This window comes from Dipodomys merriami, unplaced genomic scaffold (assembly GCF_024711535.1).
Source record: "Dipodomys merriami isolate MVZ:Mamm:240054 unplaced genomic scaffold, mDipMer1.0.p SCAF_208, whole genome shotgun sequence".
Taxonomy (NCBI): Eukaryota; Metazoa; Chordata; class Mammalia; order Rodentia; family Heteromyidae; genus Dipodomys; species Dipodomys merriami.
In genome coordinates this window covers 902,689-918,350 of record NW_027203471.1, presented here as the reverse complement: position 1 = coordinate 918,350, position 15,662 = coordinate 902,689, and the positions used below count along the sequence as shown (strand labels likewise).

The 15,662-nt window shown below is 37.0% G+C and overlaps 1 pseudogene; it reads left to right on the top strand.

Annotated features, from left to right (window-relative positions):
* The first annotated feature begins 589 nt into the window (after positions 1–589).
* LOC138833450 (U6 spliceosomal RNA) lies at positions 590–689 on the top strand (annotated as a pseudogene).
* The last annotated feature ends 14,973 nt before the right edge of the window (positions 690–15,662 follow it).

The following is a 15,662-nucleotide window of genomic DNA, read 5'->3' as shown; positions in this document are numbered from 1 at the left end:
AATGTTAGGTATAACAAACAATTATATTTTGATAAAATACCTTCTAGTATAAACGATTCTGTCTTAACTGTTCATCTCTCTATGATCCCTATTAACTAAGATTAGTTTTGTTCCAATAAGGAAATCTATGCTGTCAGGGTAAGATATTCTGGTTGGTCTGTTGCTACATGGAAGAAGAGTAAAGGGTCAGGTAGACATTTGTGCCAGTAAGACCTCATTTAGGAAATTTTAAGCTGCAGAAGTTTAGATGTAGCTCTTAAGCAAGGCTTATTTTGAATCCATTAGCTCCACAAAGCTATCTCAGTTGATAAATAATTACTTGAAAAGCCATCACCTTTGGACCTAGCTATAAAGGCTTCAAAGTATGATCAAATTTAAATGAAAAAGACTTAAAATAGTCATTGAAAAAAATTGCAAATCTGAGCAATCGAGCAAACAATATAAGTTTTACAATATACACAGAATTTTAGAGAAGTAAGATCAATAGCATTTTAGGAACAATAAGTTTTCCTGGTTACAAACAGTCAACCAAGCATATATGCCTTTATAAAGACTGCATCATTAACTACATAAATTTACAGGATACTACATGCTTCAGCAGCACGTTTACCCAAATTACAACAATATAAAGATTAACATGGCACTTGCACAAGGATGATATGAAAATTTGTGAAGTATGCCATATTTGTCATTCTTCAGATGCCAGAAATGAAAAACAGTTATTAAAAATGATTACAAAAATACAAATGTAACAATACATGTAATTAATTGAACTAAAAGTTAGTTTGACATCAGTGTATTAAATCCTCACCTTAGAAAGGCCTTTATATAGCATAATCTTTACAAAACGTTTGAAATTAGATAACGTTGTCAATTTTTCCCAAAGAAATAACATAGTATAAGGACCTAGGAGAAAAAGAAATGTTAAACTGTTTCTATATGGAATGCTATCTGAAATAACACATTTAATAATGAACCTATATATTATAAAACAATGTAGAATTCAAAGTATTATATCTAAGAGAGAATGAAATAGATTATGGATATTATACAAACAAAATACAGATTATTTTAAAATATACTTTTTTTCAGACAAGCACCAGAAATATCTTTAGTTTCTGTACTACTCATTTCAACAGGTAAGTTAAAAATGATTTCTGATTTAAAAATCACAAACTCTGCAGAAATCATTATAGATGTATACAAACAAATCTTGAATACATTTTGACATCAAAGTCAGGCAATTCACTTGAAGAATACCAGGGAGTCCACGTGTCTCTTTAGGATATGAACCTAAACAATAATCTAATACTACAGAGTTGAGGGAGATGAATTGCCCTCCTGAATAATTTACTTTTGGGTCAAATAAAAGCAGGCTTGCAAAAAGAGAATAGACTTTACAGAAACATGATGAGTTGATGTAAGTAGCTGCTTAGCTGATTTTGTTAATTTGTGAACTAATTCAGGGAAACAGAGTACAGCAAGGTAAAAAAAAATAAATAAGGTCACATTGAAATACTCATTGGTGTGTGTGATACTGCCTGGGCACTATCCCTATGATTCTGTGCCCAAGGATAGTTGTCTACCACTCGAGCCACTATTCCATTCTGATTTTTTAGAGATAATCACATATATTTTCATGATTGGACTGGCTTTGAACAGTGGTCTTCAGATCTCAGTCTCCTGAGTAGCTAGCTAAGTGGATTCAGCCTCTGAGTTTCTAGTTAAAATTCTGACTGTCCTGTATGCTTCACTGCTCTTTTATTCTTTTCCTGCGGTAATCAGAAGCGTAACTAATATATGTCTAATTGCTTTAAAAATAATGTTACTGCTTGGCACCAGGGCCTCCCATCTCTACTCTTAACTATTGAGGAGGCTTGAGAACATATCCCAGGCAAAATTTTAGTGGACTTTCTTCTCAATCTATAGCTGGGTGCATTGGATCATATCCACCATCCTGCACTATCTAAGAACTAAGATTGGAAGGACTGCAGAATCCAGACCAGCTAAGGTAGGAAGCGAGACAAGATGGTGTACAACTCTGATGCCATTGATGATTGGAAGTTTAAGAGGACAGATAAGGTGCATGTTCTTGTAGAAAGGGAATCACTATCCTAAATTTAACCACTGATATTATGCCAGCCTAACAAGAAAAATACCCAAAGTTGAAATCCCCACAATTTTCCACAACCAAAATAATTATATACATGAACATTCCAAAACTTAGTACAATGTGTCCTTTATTCTAATATCTTTATCAGATTATCATACGATGTGACAGAATAGTTCTACATCATATTATGATATATTTAAAAACACCTAGAAAATTCTTTCACATTTATGAAGTGCAAAAGAATGGCAAATTGCCTCATTTCTTACGTATTTGAGTATCACTAAAAATTCTTGTAGAAAAAGTTCCGGGAAGATGGCAGAGGAGAAGCTGGAGGCTAAGCAAGCTCTTGCATAGAAAGCAGTTTCATTGTTCCAGTGAACAGTCCTAAGCCAGAAAACCACACCAAGTGTGCCATCACAGGAAGACAGTTAGTCCAGAGAGGGAAAATCCAGGCAAGGAGACAGATCTGAGCACTTGCCAGCGGCGGTGGTTGCTGAGGCCAGCCTTAGCCGCCCTACCTGCAACACAGAGAGTCCAGGACAAAGGCTCCAGACGAAGCAGGTGAGCGGATTCTACTCAACCCCAGCGAAAGCTGACTAGAAGCAGATATTTTTATCTTGCAGTTCACAGACAAGGGACAACCCAGGAACCAAGACTCGGTGTGAGTAGAAGCCTGGCAACCTCATTCCTTCTCAGGGAACAGAGGAGGGAAGGCCACCCCTCACCCCTCACTACCAGAGATCTTTGATACTGACAAAGGCCTGGCTGAGCAGCTAGCTCCAACTCAGGCCTTGGAAGAAAACAAGAGTCACAGGAACCTAACCTGATCTGTTAGGCTCAGCTCCACCCAGGGAAAAGTCACCCAGCCTGGGGCCAGCAAGTTCTGACAGCCCCAGGAGTAGATTTCTTCACTGGATAAACAGAGCCAGAGGCTGCCCCTCCCTACAGCAGCCTTGAAAATCAATTGAAATTCAGTAAAATTAAACCCTGAGAAAGGCTCCAGGCTGGGCTCTGTGAGTGTCTCACAAGCTAGCCCCTCAGGGAAAAGCTACTGTTTGCTGAAAGGCCTCATCTCTATCCAGAACCTAGCCTCATCACAGTATCTCCAAACTAGAGGAAACAGCCATCTCCCACTTTTTTGATACTCACAGCAGATCTTCCTCCCATTGAACAAGCCTGGGAGGAGGATCACAAAATCTTGGGTAAAGCAGAGCATTTTTCTACCTGCTCAAACTAACCGACTTAAGAAACCAACCAAGCCATAGGAAAATCAAACACCACAAACAGACCAGAGACTCCAACTACAGACTGGTTAATGACACAAGGGAGATACAGGATCTTCCCATCCCCCCAAAAAAATCAAAGAACTCTTTTTTTAGTTTTTTATTAAAAAAAAATTTTCCTAAAACTTTTTTTTAATTTTAATTTTTAACATTTAAAAAATTTGTTTTCTATTAACTTTTTTTTCTTCCTCTTATAATTTTTATTTTCGGGGTATGAGTGTGTATGCTTTTTTTCTTGTGTTTTTTTTTCTTTTCTCTATAATTTTTTTTGTTTAGCTCTACTAATCTTTGATCCTTTTTTTCTTTCCTTATCATTCTTTTCACCTTTTCTTTTCTTTTGTTCTTCTTTACGTGACTTAATTGCTATTCTGCTCATCCTCAGATATACCCATAGTTGATTATTAGACCTTATCACCTATTGTGTACACACTTAATCCAGAAATTCTTTTCTTTTTTCTCTCTTTCTCTACTATCATTCTATTCAACCTATTTCCCGCTTTGAGATTAAGACTTAGTTAAGTTTACTCACCCTCTGCCTTTCCACATCCCTGTATTCATATTTTTACCCACATCTCTCCCTAAACCTGATAATTTCTGGTTTGCCAAATTCATCTTTGTGGTTCGTAGACCATTAATACATAGTTGTTTGATGTTGAATAGATATATCTGTTGAACTAGAGTGTATCTTCAGACTTTTACGGTGCAACTACAGACTTTGTTTAATGCTTAACTTAAGATAGTGTTCTAGCACAAAACTGGTGTTACTTTCATCCCAAATGTCCAGGGCAAGCCAGAAAAACACAAGAAAAATGGCAAGTTCGAGTATCCTACACCCACTCATGATACTCAGCGGACAGAAGAGATAATGAACAATCCATTGGAGAGTTCCCAAAAAGCTCTACAAACACTACTGGAAAACATGGTAAATGAAAAGATTGAAAACCTAAAAAGGACACTGTATGAATGTGATAGAGAGAGAGAGGAGACAAGCCAAAGGTCAATACAGGAATATCATGAGCGTGAGAAAGCTACTCAAAGATTGATACAAGAATTGCGTGAGCAGCTCAAGAACACTCAAAGAGAAATAAAGAAATGGCATGAGCAGGCTGAGACCAGTCAAAGAGATAGACAGGATTTGGGGAAACTGGCCAAGAACAGACAAAGAGAAAGAGGAATGACACGAGCAGGCTAAAAATACTCAAAGAGAGCAACAGGAATCACGTGAACGTGAGGAAGCTAATCAAAGAATAATATAGAAATTTAGAGAGCAGGATGAGAATACACAAAGATCACTAAAGGCAATCATGGAATCCATAAATAGAGAGCTGAAAAATCTCAGGGAGTCCACAAAGAGAATGCTGAATGCAAACCAACAGAAGGAATGGGAGTCCACGGAAACCATAACCAATCAACTAGGTTATTTGATAATAAAAACTGAAAACCAAATTAAGGAAGTAGAGAAGTTCATACAAGATCTACAACAAAGCTCCAACAAAGAATTTGAAGCCATCAAAGCCAACCAACTAGAAGGAAAAGAAATAAAAAACAAAGTAGAAAGTCTTGACAGTAGGTTAGACCATGCAGAAGATTGAATCTCAGGATTGAAGACAGCCTAGATATTATCGAGAAAGCACATATAACCATCCAAGAAAAATCCAAGAAATATGATAGACCTATTCAACACTTTGAAGACACCATCAAAAGGCCTAATCTGAGGATAATGGGTGCAGAGGAGCACCTAGAGACAGAAGTTAATGGTCTAGGAAATTTGTTTCACAGCATCCTAGCAGAGAAATTCGCAAACGTGCAAAAAAGTTAGGCCTATTCAGATACAAGAAGCTTTTAGAACTCCAAATAGGCCAGACCAGAACAGGACATCCTATTGTCACATAATCCCCACAGAATCAATTCAGACCAATGAAAACATCCTTAAATCTGTCAAGGAGAAAAGATCAATCACCTATAAAGGCAAACCAATTAGAATCACCTCAGATATCTCAGCAGAGACAATCAAAGCAAAAAAAGCCTGGAAAGATGTATGCCATGCCCTAAAGACAAACAACAATCAACCAAGAATACTGTACCCAGCTGTATTCTCCTTCATAACCGAATGGCAACTAAATACCTTCCATAGCAATGAAAAATTGAAACAATATATCTCTACCTAACGAGCCCTACAAAAGATTCTTAAAGATGTCCCACACATAGAAAACCAACAAGACCACAATAGAGGCCAAGAAACTGCACCCAAACTGAGAATCCAAGAACCATAGCAAGAACCTAGTTGCCCCAGTCCCCAAGAAGGATAAAATGGCAGGAACTCCCAAATACCTCTCTGTCCTATCTCTTAACATTAATGGACTTAATTCTCCAATTAGCGACAGACACTGTCTAGCTGGATTAAAAAGCACGATCCTTCTATTTGCTGCCTTCAGGAATCTTGCCCCCCCAAAAAACAAACACATTTTCAATGTGAAAGGTTAGAACAAAATCTACCAAGCAAATGGCCTACATAAACAAGCTGGAGTTGTAATCCTAAAATCAGATGAAATAGATTTCATATTAAAATTAGTAAGAAGAGATAAAGAAGGTCGCTACATATTAATTAATGGATCTTTCCTTCAGGAGGATATTAAAATTCTAAATATCTATTTGCCAAACAACGGAGTACCCAAATTTATCCAAGAATTATTACTTCCCCTCAAATCCCACATAGATCCCACATAGATAGACATTAATTGTTGGGGACTTTAACACATCACTTTCCCCACTAGATTGATCAACTCGGCAAAATCTCAACAGAGAAAACGAAGATATAAACAACTGCATAGATCAACTAGATTTAACAGACATCTACGGAATATCTCACCCAACAGCTTCAGAATACACGTTTTTCTCAGCAGCACATGGAACATTTTCCAAAATATACCACATTTAAGGACACAAAGCGAACTTGTCCAAATTAAGAAACATTGAAGTTATACCTTACATTCTTTCAGACCACAAGGGAATAAAATTACAACTCAACACCAAAAGCCACCAAAGAAATTCCTGTAACACATTGAGGCTGAACAACACACTGCTGAATCACGAGTGGGTCATGGAAGAGATTAGAAAGGAAATTGAAATGTTCATGATATTCAATAAAAATGAACACACAAACTACCAGCTCCTCTGGGACACAACAAACCAGTACTCAGGGGCAAGTTTATAGCTCTGAGTTCCTACATGATCAAATTGGTGAGATCTGAAACCAACAAACTAATGAGGCATCTGAGCCTCCTTGAAAACAAGCAACAATATAAATCCCAAACCAGTAGATGGAAAGAAATAATTAAAATTATATCAGGATCAAATGAATTAGAATCCAAAAAAACTATAGAAAGAATCAATCAAACAATGAGTTGGTTCTTTGAAAAAAACAAAATTGACAAACCCTTAGCAAATATTATCAGAAAAAGAAGAGAACACACCCAAATAAATAAACTTAGAGATGAGAATGGAAACATTACTACAGAAACAACCAAGATTCACAACATTATAAGGGAATACTTCTCAAAACTTTATGCTAATAAGTTTGAGTTAAATCATCTTAACAGGCCCATATCAAGTATTGAAATAGAAACATCAATGAGAGACCTCCCATCTAAGAAAAGCCACGGACCAGATGGTTTTACAGCAGAATTCTACAAGGCATTCAAAGCAGAGCTCATACCAATACCTCTCCAACTCTTCAATGAAATTGAAAGTGAAAGTTCACTACCGAATTCATTCTATGAAGCCATCAAAACCCTCATCCCAAAACCAGGCAGGGACTCATCAATGAAAGAGAACTATAGACCCATTACTGTGATAATCATTGATGCAAAACTTGTCAACAAAATTTTGGCCAATCAACTTCAAAATTTCATCCAAAACATTACTGTGATAATCATTGATGCAAAACTTGTCAACAAAATTTTGGCCAATCAACTTCAAAATTTCATCCAAAAATAATACACGATGATCAAACAGGATTCATTGCAGGGAAGCAAAGCTGGTTCAATATGGGCAAGTCAATTAATATAATTAATCACATCAACATGAGCTAGGATAAGGACCACATAGTTATTTCAATAGATGCAGAAAAAGTATCCAACAAGATCCAACTCCCCTTTATGATGAAGGTCCTGGAAAAATCATGAATCCATAAAACAATCCTCAAAACAATAAAGGCTGTATATGACAAACCTACAGCCAGCAATATACATAATGGTGAAAAACTAAAGCCATTTCCTCTTAACTCAGGAATGAGACAAGGATGTCCAGTCTCTCTATTGCTATTCAATCTAGTATTAGAATTCCTAGCTATAACAATAAACAAGATGCAAACATAATGGGGATCCAAATAGGGAAAGAAGTTAAACTCTCCTTCTTTGCAGATGACATGATCTTTTATTTAAAGAATCACACAGAATCCACTCCCAAATTACTCAAATCTTTGGCAAAGTAGCACAGTATAAATTTAAATCTCAAAAATCAATTGCTTTTCTGTATGCCAACAATGAGAAAAGTGTGGCTGAAATTGGGAGAGCAATTCCATTCTTAATAGTGCACAAAAAATAAAATATCTAGTAATTAACCAAAGAAGTGAAGGACCTCTATGATGAAAACCTTAAAAACTTGAAAAAGTTATTCAAAACAGAACTTAGAAAGTGGCAAAACCGGAAGGAGATGGGAAGATGGCGGAAGAGAAGCTGGAGGCAAAACAAGCTCTCGTATAGAAAGCAGTTTTAGAGTTCCATTGAACAGTCCTAAGCCAGAGAATCACACCAAGTGTGCCATCACAGGACAGAGAGATAGGCCAGAGAGGGAAAATCCAGGCAAGGAGACAGATCTGAGATCTTGCCAGCAGCTGCCGCTGTGGCGGCAGCGAAAGCAGCGGCGGCGGCCACAGACGCCATACCTGAAACAGACAGAGTCTAGGACGAAAGAGCCAGATGTGGCGGGCGAGCAAATTCTACTCAACACCAGCCAGAACCGACAAGGAGCAGACATATTCATCCTGCAATTCCCAGACCAGAGACGACCCAGGAACCAAGACTCGGCCTAAGTAGAAGCCTGACATCCTCACTCCTTCTCAGGGAGCAGAGGAGGGAAGGCCACCCCTCCCCCCCAGTACCGGAGATCTCCATCTTGGATACCGACAAAGCTTGGAAGAGCGGCTAGCTCCAACTCAGGCCATGGAATAAAACTAGGATCATTTAGCAGGTCACAAGAACTTAATGGCGTGACCTGCCAGACTCAACTCCACCCAGGGAAAAGTCACCCAGTTCTGGCGCCAGCCCTAGGAGTGGCTTTCTTCATCGGGTAATCAGAGCCAGAGGCTGCCCCTACCTTTAACAGCCTCGACATCAGTAAACAGAAACCCTGAGAGTGGCTCCAGGCTGGGCTCTGTGAGTTTCTCATAAACTAGCCCCCGGGAAAAGCTACTGTTTGCTGAAAGGCCTCAACTCTACCCAGAACCTAGCCTCATCACAGTATCTCCAAACTTGAGGAAAAAGCCATCTCCCTCTTTTGTGATACTCAAAGCAAACCCCCCCCCCACATTGCACGAACTTGGGAGGAGGATCAAAAAATCCTGGGTAAAGCAGAGCATTTTTCTGCCTGTCCAAACAAACAGACTTAAGAAACCAACCAAGCCACAGGACCATAAGCAGACCAGAGACTGCAACCAGAGGCTGATTACAGACACAAGGGAGATATAGGATTTTCCCAACCCTCCCCAAAAAATCAAAGAACTGTTTTTTTTACCTCTTCTTGTTTTTTTTTATAACTTTTACAAAAAAAATTTTCTTTTTTAAAACGTTTTCTAATTTTTAATTTTTACCTTTTTTGAAAAAAATTGTTTTAAAGTAACTTTTTCCCCCTTATAATCTTTATGTTAGGGATACATATGTGTGTGCATTTTTCCTTCTTTTTTTTATTTCTTCTTTTCAATTTTTTTTCTTTTTGTTTTTTGCATAGCTCCATTGAACTTCTGATCTTTTAATTCTTTCTTCCTTTTCCTTCTCACCTTTTCCTCTCTTTTGTTCTTCTTTATGGGAATAAATTGTTGTTTTGCACATCCTCAGATAAACCCTAGCTGAATATTAGACTCTATCCCCCATTGTGTACACACTTAATCCACAAATTTATTACTCAATTCAAAACTACTGAGACTTAAATTCCTTAATAGCAGTAGTACCTCTTTATACCTATAAAATATCTTAGGTATTTTTATTTTTAAGTTTTTCACATCTCCTTTATATCCCTCCCCTTCTATCATTATATCCACGTTCTTTGAATAGTTTGTTCTCGATCTGCATATTCTTAATTTTTATTTTTCTATTTTTTTCTGGTCTGTTTTTGTTCCCTTTTTCTTCTTGATTTCTCTCTCTCTACTTTCATCTTATCCAAACTATTTCCTGCTTTGAGATTAGGACTAGTTAACTCTCCCTGTGCCTTCCCACATCACTCTATTCCTATTTTTTACACACATCTCTCCCTAACCCTAATAATTTCTGGTTTACCAAATTCTTCTTTGCGGTTCGTAGCCCATTAATATATAGTTGTTTGATGTTGAATAGAGGTATCTGTTGAACTAGATTGTATCTGCAGTCTATTGACAGTGCAAATTCAGACTTTGGTTGATGATTGCCCTAAGATATTGTTCTAGCACAAAACTGGTGTTACTTTCATCCCAAATGGGCAGAGTAAGCCGGAAAACCACAAGAAAAATGGCAAGTCTGAGTATCTCCACTCCCACTCAAGATAATCAGGGGACAGGCGTTTTCCCAAATAGATCTACAAACACTGCTGGAAAACATGGTAAATGAAAAGATTGAAAACATACAAAGAACTCTGTATGAGCGTGATAGGGAGAGAGAGGAGGCAAACAAAAGGTCAATGCAGGAAAATATTGAAAACCTACAAACGATTCTGTATGAGCGTAGGAGGGAGAGAGAAGAGGGAATCCAAAGGTTTATACAGGAATATCATGAGCGTGAGGAAGGTACTCAAAAACTGATACAGGATTTGCATGAGCAACTGGAGAATACTCAAAGAGAAAGCAGGCATGGCATGAACATGCTGACAACACTCAAAGAGAACTATAAGAATGGTATGAACATGAGGAAGCTAAGCAAAGAGTAATACAGGAATTGAGAGAGCAGGATGAGAATACACAAAGATCACTAAAGGCATTCATGGGATCCATTGACAAAGAGCTGAAGGAAGTCAGGGAGACCACAAAGGGAATGCTGAATGGAAGCAAACAGAAGGAATGGGAGTCCAAGGAAACCATAACCAATCAACTAAGTGATTTCAGAATAAACACTGAACACCAAATTAAGGAAGTAAAGAAGGTCATACAAGATCTAAAACAAAGCTTCAACAAAGAATTTGAAGCCATTAAAGCTGACCAATTAGAAGGAAAGACATAAAAAACAAAGTAGAAAGCCTTGACAGCATGTTAGACCATGCAGAAGATCAAAACTCGGGGACAGAAGATAGCCTAGATATTATAGAGAAAGAACATACAACCATCTAAGACAAGTACAAGAAATATGATAGATCTATCCAATGCTTGGAAAACACCATCAGAAGGCCTAATCTAAGGATAATGTGTGTAGATGAGCATCTAGAAACAGAAGTTAATGTTCTAGGAAATTTAACAGGATCCTAGCAGAGAACTTCTCAAACATGCAAAAAGATAGGCCTATTCAGCTACAGGAAGCTTTTATAAGTCCAAATAGACCAAATCATAACAGGACATCCTACCATCATATTATAATCCACAAAGGACCAACTCAGACCAAAAAGCTGTGAAGGAGAATAGATTAATCACCTATAAAGGGAAACCAATTAGAATCACCTGAGATTTCTCAGCAGAGAGAAGCAAAGAAAGAAGAGCCAGGAATGATGTATGCCAAGCCCTAAAAACAGACAAATATCAACTAAGAATACTGTACCCAGCTAAACTCTCCTTCATAACTGAAGGCCAAATGAAAACCTTCTATAGCAAAGAAAAATTGAAACAATACATCTCCACCAAACCAGCCCTACAAAAGATTCTTAAAGACGTCCTACACATAGAAAACCAACAAGACCACGATAAAGGCCAAGAAATTGCACCCAAACTGAGAATGCAAGAACCATAGGAAGAACCCAGTTTTCACAACCCCCAAGAAAGTGGATAACATGGCAGGAACTCCCAAATACCTCTCAGTTATATATCTTAACATTAACGGAATTAACTCTCCAATTAAACGACATAGACTGTCTAGTTGGATTAAAAATAAAGATCCTTCTAATGCTGCCTTCAGGAGTCACATCTTGCCCATAAAAACAAACACATTTTCAATGTTAAAGGCTGGAACAAAATCTACCAAGCAAATGGCCCCCATAAACAGGCAGGAGTTACAATCCTAATATCCGATAAAATAGACTTCAAATTAAAATTCGTGAGAAGAGATAAAGAAGGTTGCTACATACTAATTAAGGGATCTCTCCTTCAGGAAGATACTACAATTCTAAATATCTATTCACCAAACAATGGAGCTTCCAAATTTATCAAAGAAACACTACTTACCCTCAAATCACACATAGATCCAAAGACATTAATTGTTGTGGATTTTAGCACACTACTCTCCCTATTAGATAGTTCAACTCAGCAAAACCTCAACATAGAAAATGCAGATCTAAACAGATGCATAGATCAACTAGATTTAACAGACATCTTCTGAATATTTCATCCAGCAGCATCAGAATACACGGTTTTCTCAGCACCTCATGTAACATTTTCTAAAATAGAACACATTTTAGGAAACGAAGCAAACTTGTCCCAATTCAGAAACATTGAAGTTATACCCTACATTCTCGCTGACCAGAAGGGAATATAATTAGAACTCAAAACCAAAATCCACCAAAGAAAGTCTAATAACACATGGAGGCTCAACAGCACACTGCTGAATCACGAGTGGGTCATGGAAGAGATTAGAAAGAAAATTCAAATATTCATGTTATTCAACATAAATGAGCACATAAATTACCAGCTCCTCAGGGAAACATCAAAGGCAGTACTCAGAGGCATGTTTATAACTCTGAGCTCCTACATTAACAAATTGGAGAGATCGGAATCCTCAATTTAATGAGACATCTGAACCTACTTGAAAAAGAGCCGAAATAAAACCCCAATTCAGTAGACGAAAAGAAATAATTAAAATTAATTCCGAATTAAGTGAATTAGAATCCAAAAAAACTATAGAAAGAATAAACAACACAAAGATTTTGTTCTTTGAAAAAATTAACAAAATTGACTGACCCTTAGCAAAACTTATCAGAAAAAGAAGAGAACACACCCAAATAAATAAACTTAGTGATAAGAATGGAAACATCACCACGAAAACAACCAAGATTCAGAACATTATAAGGGAATAGTTCTCAAAACTTTATGCTAATAAGTTTGAGAACTTGACAGAAATGGACGTTTTTTCTAGCAAATATTGACATGCCAAAACTAAACCAAGATGAGTTAAACCATCTTAATAGGCCCATATCAAGCATTGAAATAGAAACAGCAATAAGACACCTCCCAGCTAAGAAAAGTCCAGGACCAGATAGTTTTACAGCGGAACTTTACAAGGCCTTCAAAGCAGAGTTCACACCAATACTCCTCCAACTTTTCAATGAAATTGAATGAGAAATTTCACTACCGAACACATTCTATGAAGCCATCATAACCATCATCCCAAAAGCAGGCATGGACTCATCAATGAAGGAGGACTAGAGACACATTTCTTTGATGAATATTGACGCAAAACTTCTCAACAAAATTTTGGCCAATCGACTTCAACAATTCAACCAAAAAATCATACACCGAGATCAAACAGGATTCATTTCAGGGATGCAAAGCTGGTTCAATATACACAAATCAATTAATATTATTTATCACATCAACAGGAGCAAGGATAAGAACCACATGCTTATCTCAATAGATGCAGAAAAAGCATCCAACAAGATCCAAGACCCCTTTATGATGAAGGTTTTGGAAAAATTAGGAATCCATGGAACATTCCTCAATACAATGAAGGCTGTATATGACAAACCTACAGCCAGTATTATACTTAATGTTGAAAAACTAAAACCATTTCCTCTTAACTCAGGAACAAGACAAGGATGTCCACTCTCTCCACTTCTCTTTAACCTAGTATTAGAATGTCTAGCTACAGCAATAAGACAAGATGTAAACATAAAGGTGATCTGAATAGGGAAAGCAGAAATAAAATTCTCCCTCTTTGCAGATAACATGATCTTGTATTTAAATAATGCCATAGACTCCACTCCCAAATTACTCAAGCTGATTCAAAACTTTGGCATAGTACCAGGGTATAAACATAACCCCCCAAAATCAATGGCTTTTCTGTTTGCCAACAATTAGAAAAGTGTGTTTGAAATTAGGAAATTAACTCCATTTGTAATGTCACCTCAAAATATACAATAACTAGGAATTAACTTAACCAAAGAAGTGAACGACATCCATGACGACAACTTAAAATCTTGAAAAGGAAATCAAAACAGAACTTAAAAAATGGCAAAAGCTCTCATGCTCCTGGATTGGAAAGATTAACATCGTGAAAATGGCAATACTTCCTAAGGCTATCTACAAATTCAATGCAATACCTATCAAAATTCCAACCTCATTCTTCAAGGAAATAGAAGAGGCAATCCAAAAATTCATATGGAACAATAAAAGACCCCGAATAGCAAAAATGCTCCTCAACGGAAAAAACATTGCTGAAGGAATATCAATAGCAAATTTCAAACTGTACTATAAAGCCATAATAATCAAAACAGTTTGGTACTGGCATAAGGAGAGACTTCAGGACCAATGAAATTGAATTGGAAACCCAGAAATGAACCTACAGACCCATATCCAACTAATTTTGAATAAGGGAGCTAAAATAATAGAATGGAAGAAAGACAGCCTCTTCAGTAAATGGTGCTGGCAAAATTGGTTATCTACTTGGAGAAAACTAAACTAGAACCTTATATATCACCCTGCACCAGAATCAACTCCAAATGGATCAAAGTCCTCGGAGTCAAAGCAGACACTAAGAAAACATTACAGGACGAAATAGGAGAAACCCTAGGCCTCCTTGTCTCAGGCCAAAATTTTCTTAATAGAGACAGGAAACACAACAAATCAAAGAAAGATTGGACAAATGGGATTGCATGAAGTTGCAGAGCTTCTGCATGGCAAAGGACATAGCTAGCAAGATCAATAGAAAGACCACAGATTGGGAGAATATCTTCACTATGACCCAGCAATCCCACTTTTGGGCATTTATCGAAATATTCACAAACAAGACCACACTTAAGCTACCAGCACGACTATGTTTATTGCAGCCTTATTTACCCTAGCTAAAATATGGAACCAACCCAGATGCCCCTCAGTAGATGAATGGATCAAGAAAATGTGGTATATATACACAATGGAATTCTATGCCTCCATCAGAAAGAATGATATTGCACCATTTGTTAGGAAATGGAAAGACTTGGAAAAAATTATATTAACTGAAGTAATCCAGGCCCAAAGAAACTTAGGACCCATGGTTTCCATTATTTTCAATAACTATTATATGTCTGAGTCAAGCAGACAAGTTCAGGTAAGTTGATGTTAGGAAAATGAACACCAAGATATGTATTTCAATGTTTTCTTTTTCTTTCAGGTGATTGTTTCTAACACATTTATAAGATTATTTCTTTGTTTCTTTGTATGTCCCTCCCCAATAGCATAAGCCCTGCTTTCACTGTATTTGAGGTTGGTATAATTTGTGGAGGGGAAGGGAAAAAACAAATCATTTAAATAGGTATACAGGTGAATCCATTTCAACAATGAGATGTACAAGTCATTATATGGAAAAACGAACTAACAACTTCGGTGGGTGATGAGGAAGATTGGGTGGGGAGACCGGGAGAGGATTATAAGGGGAAACAAAGGAGGAGGCTACTATGATTGATAGAAATGTACTCATTATCTTTCCCATATAATTGTAATCCCTCTGTACAGTATTTTCAGAGTAAAAATTAAAATTAAAATTAAAAATAATCATTATTGTTATAGTCTTATATTCTGACTTATTTACTTTGTAACAGGTTTTAAACTTTTTGCTTCTCTGCTGAAATTTATGTATTTAAATATTATCATCAAAGTATATCCTTTGGGTACTGGGGGCAGATTTTAC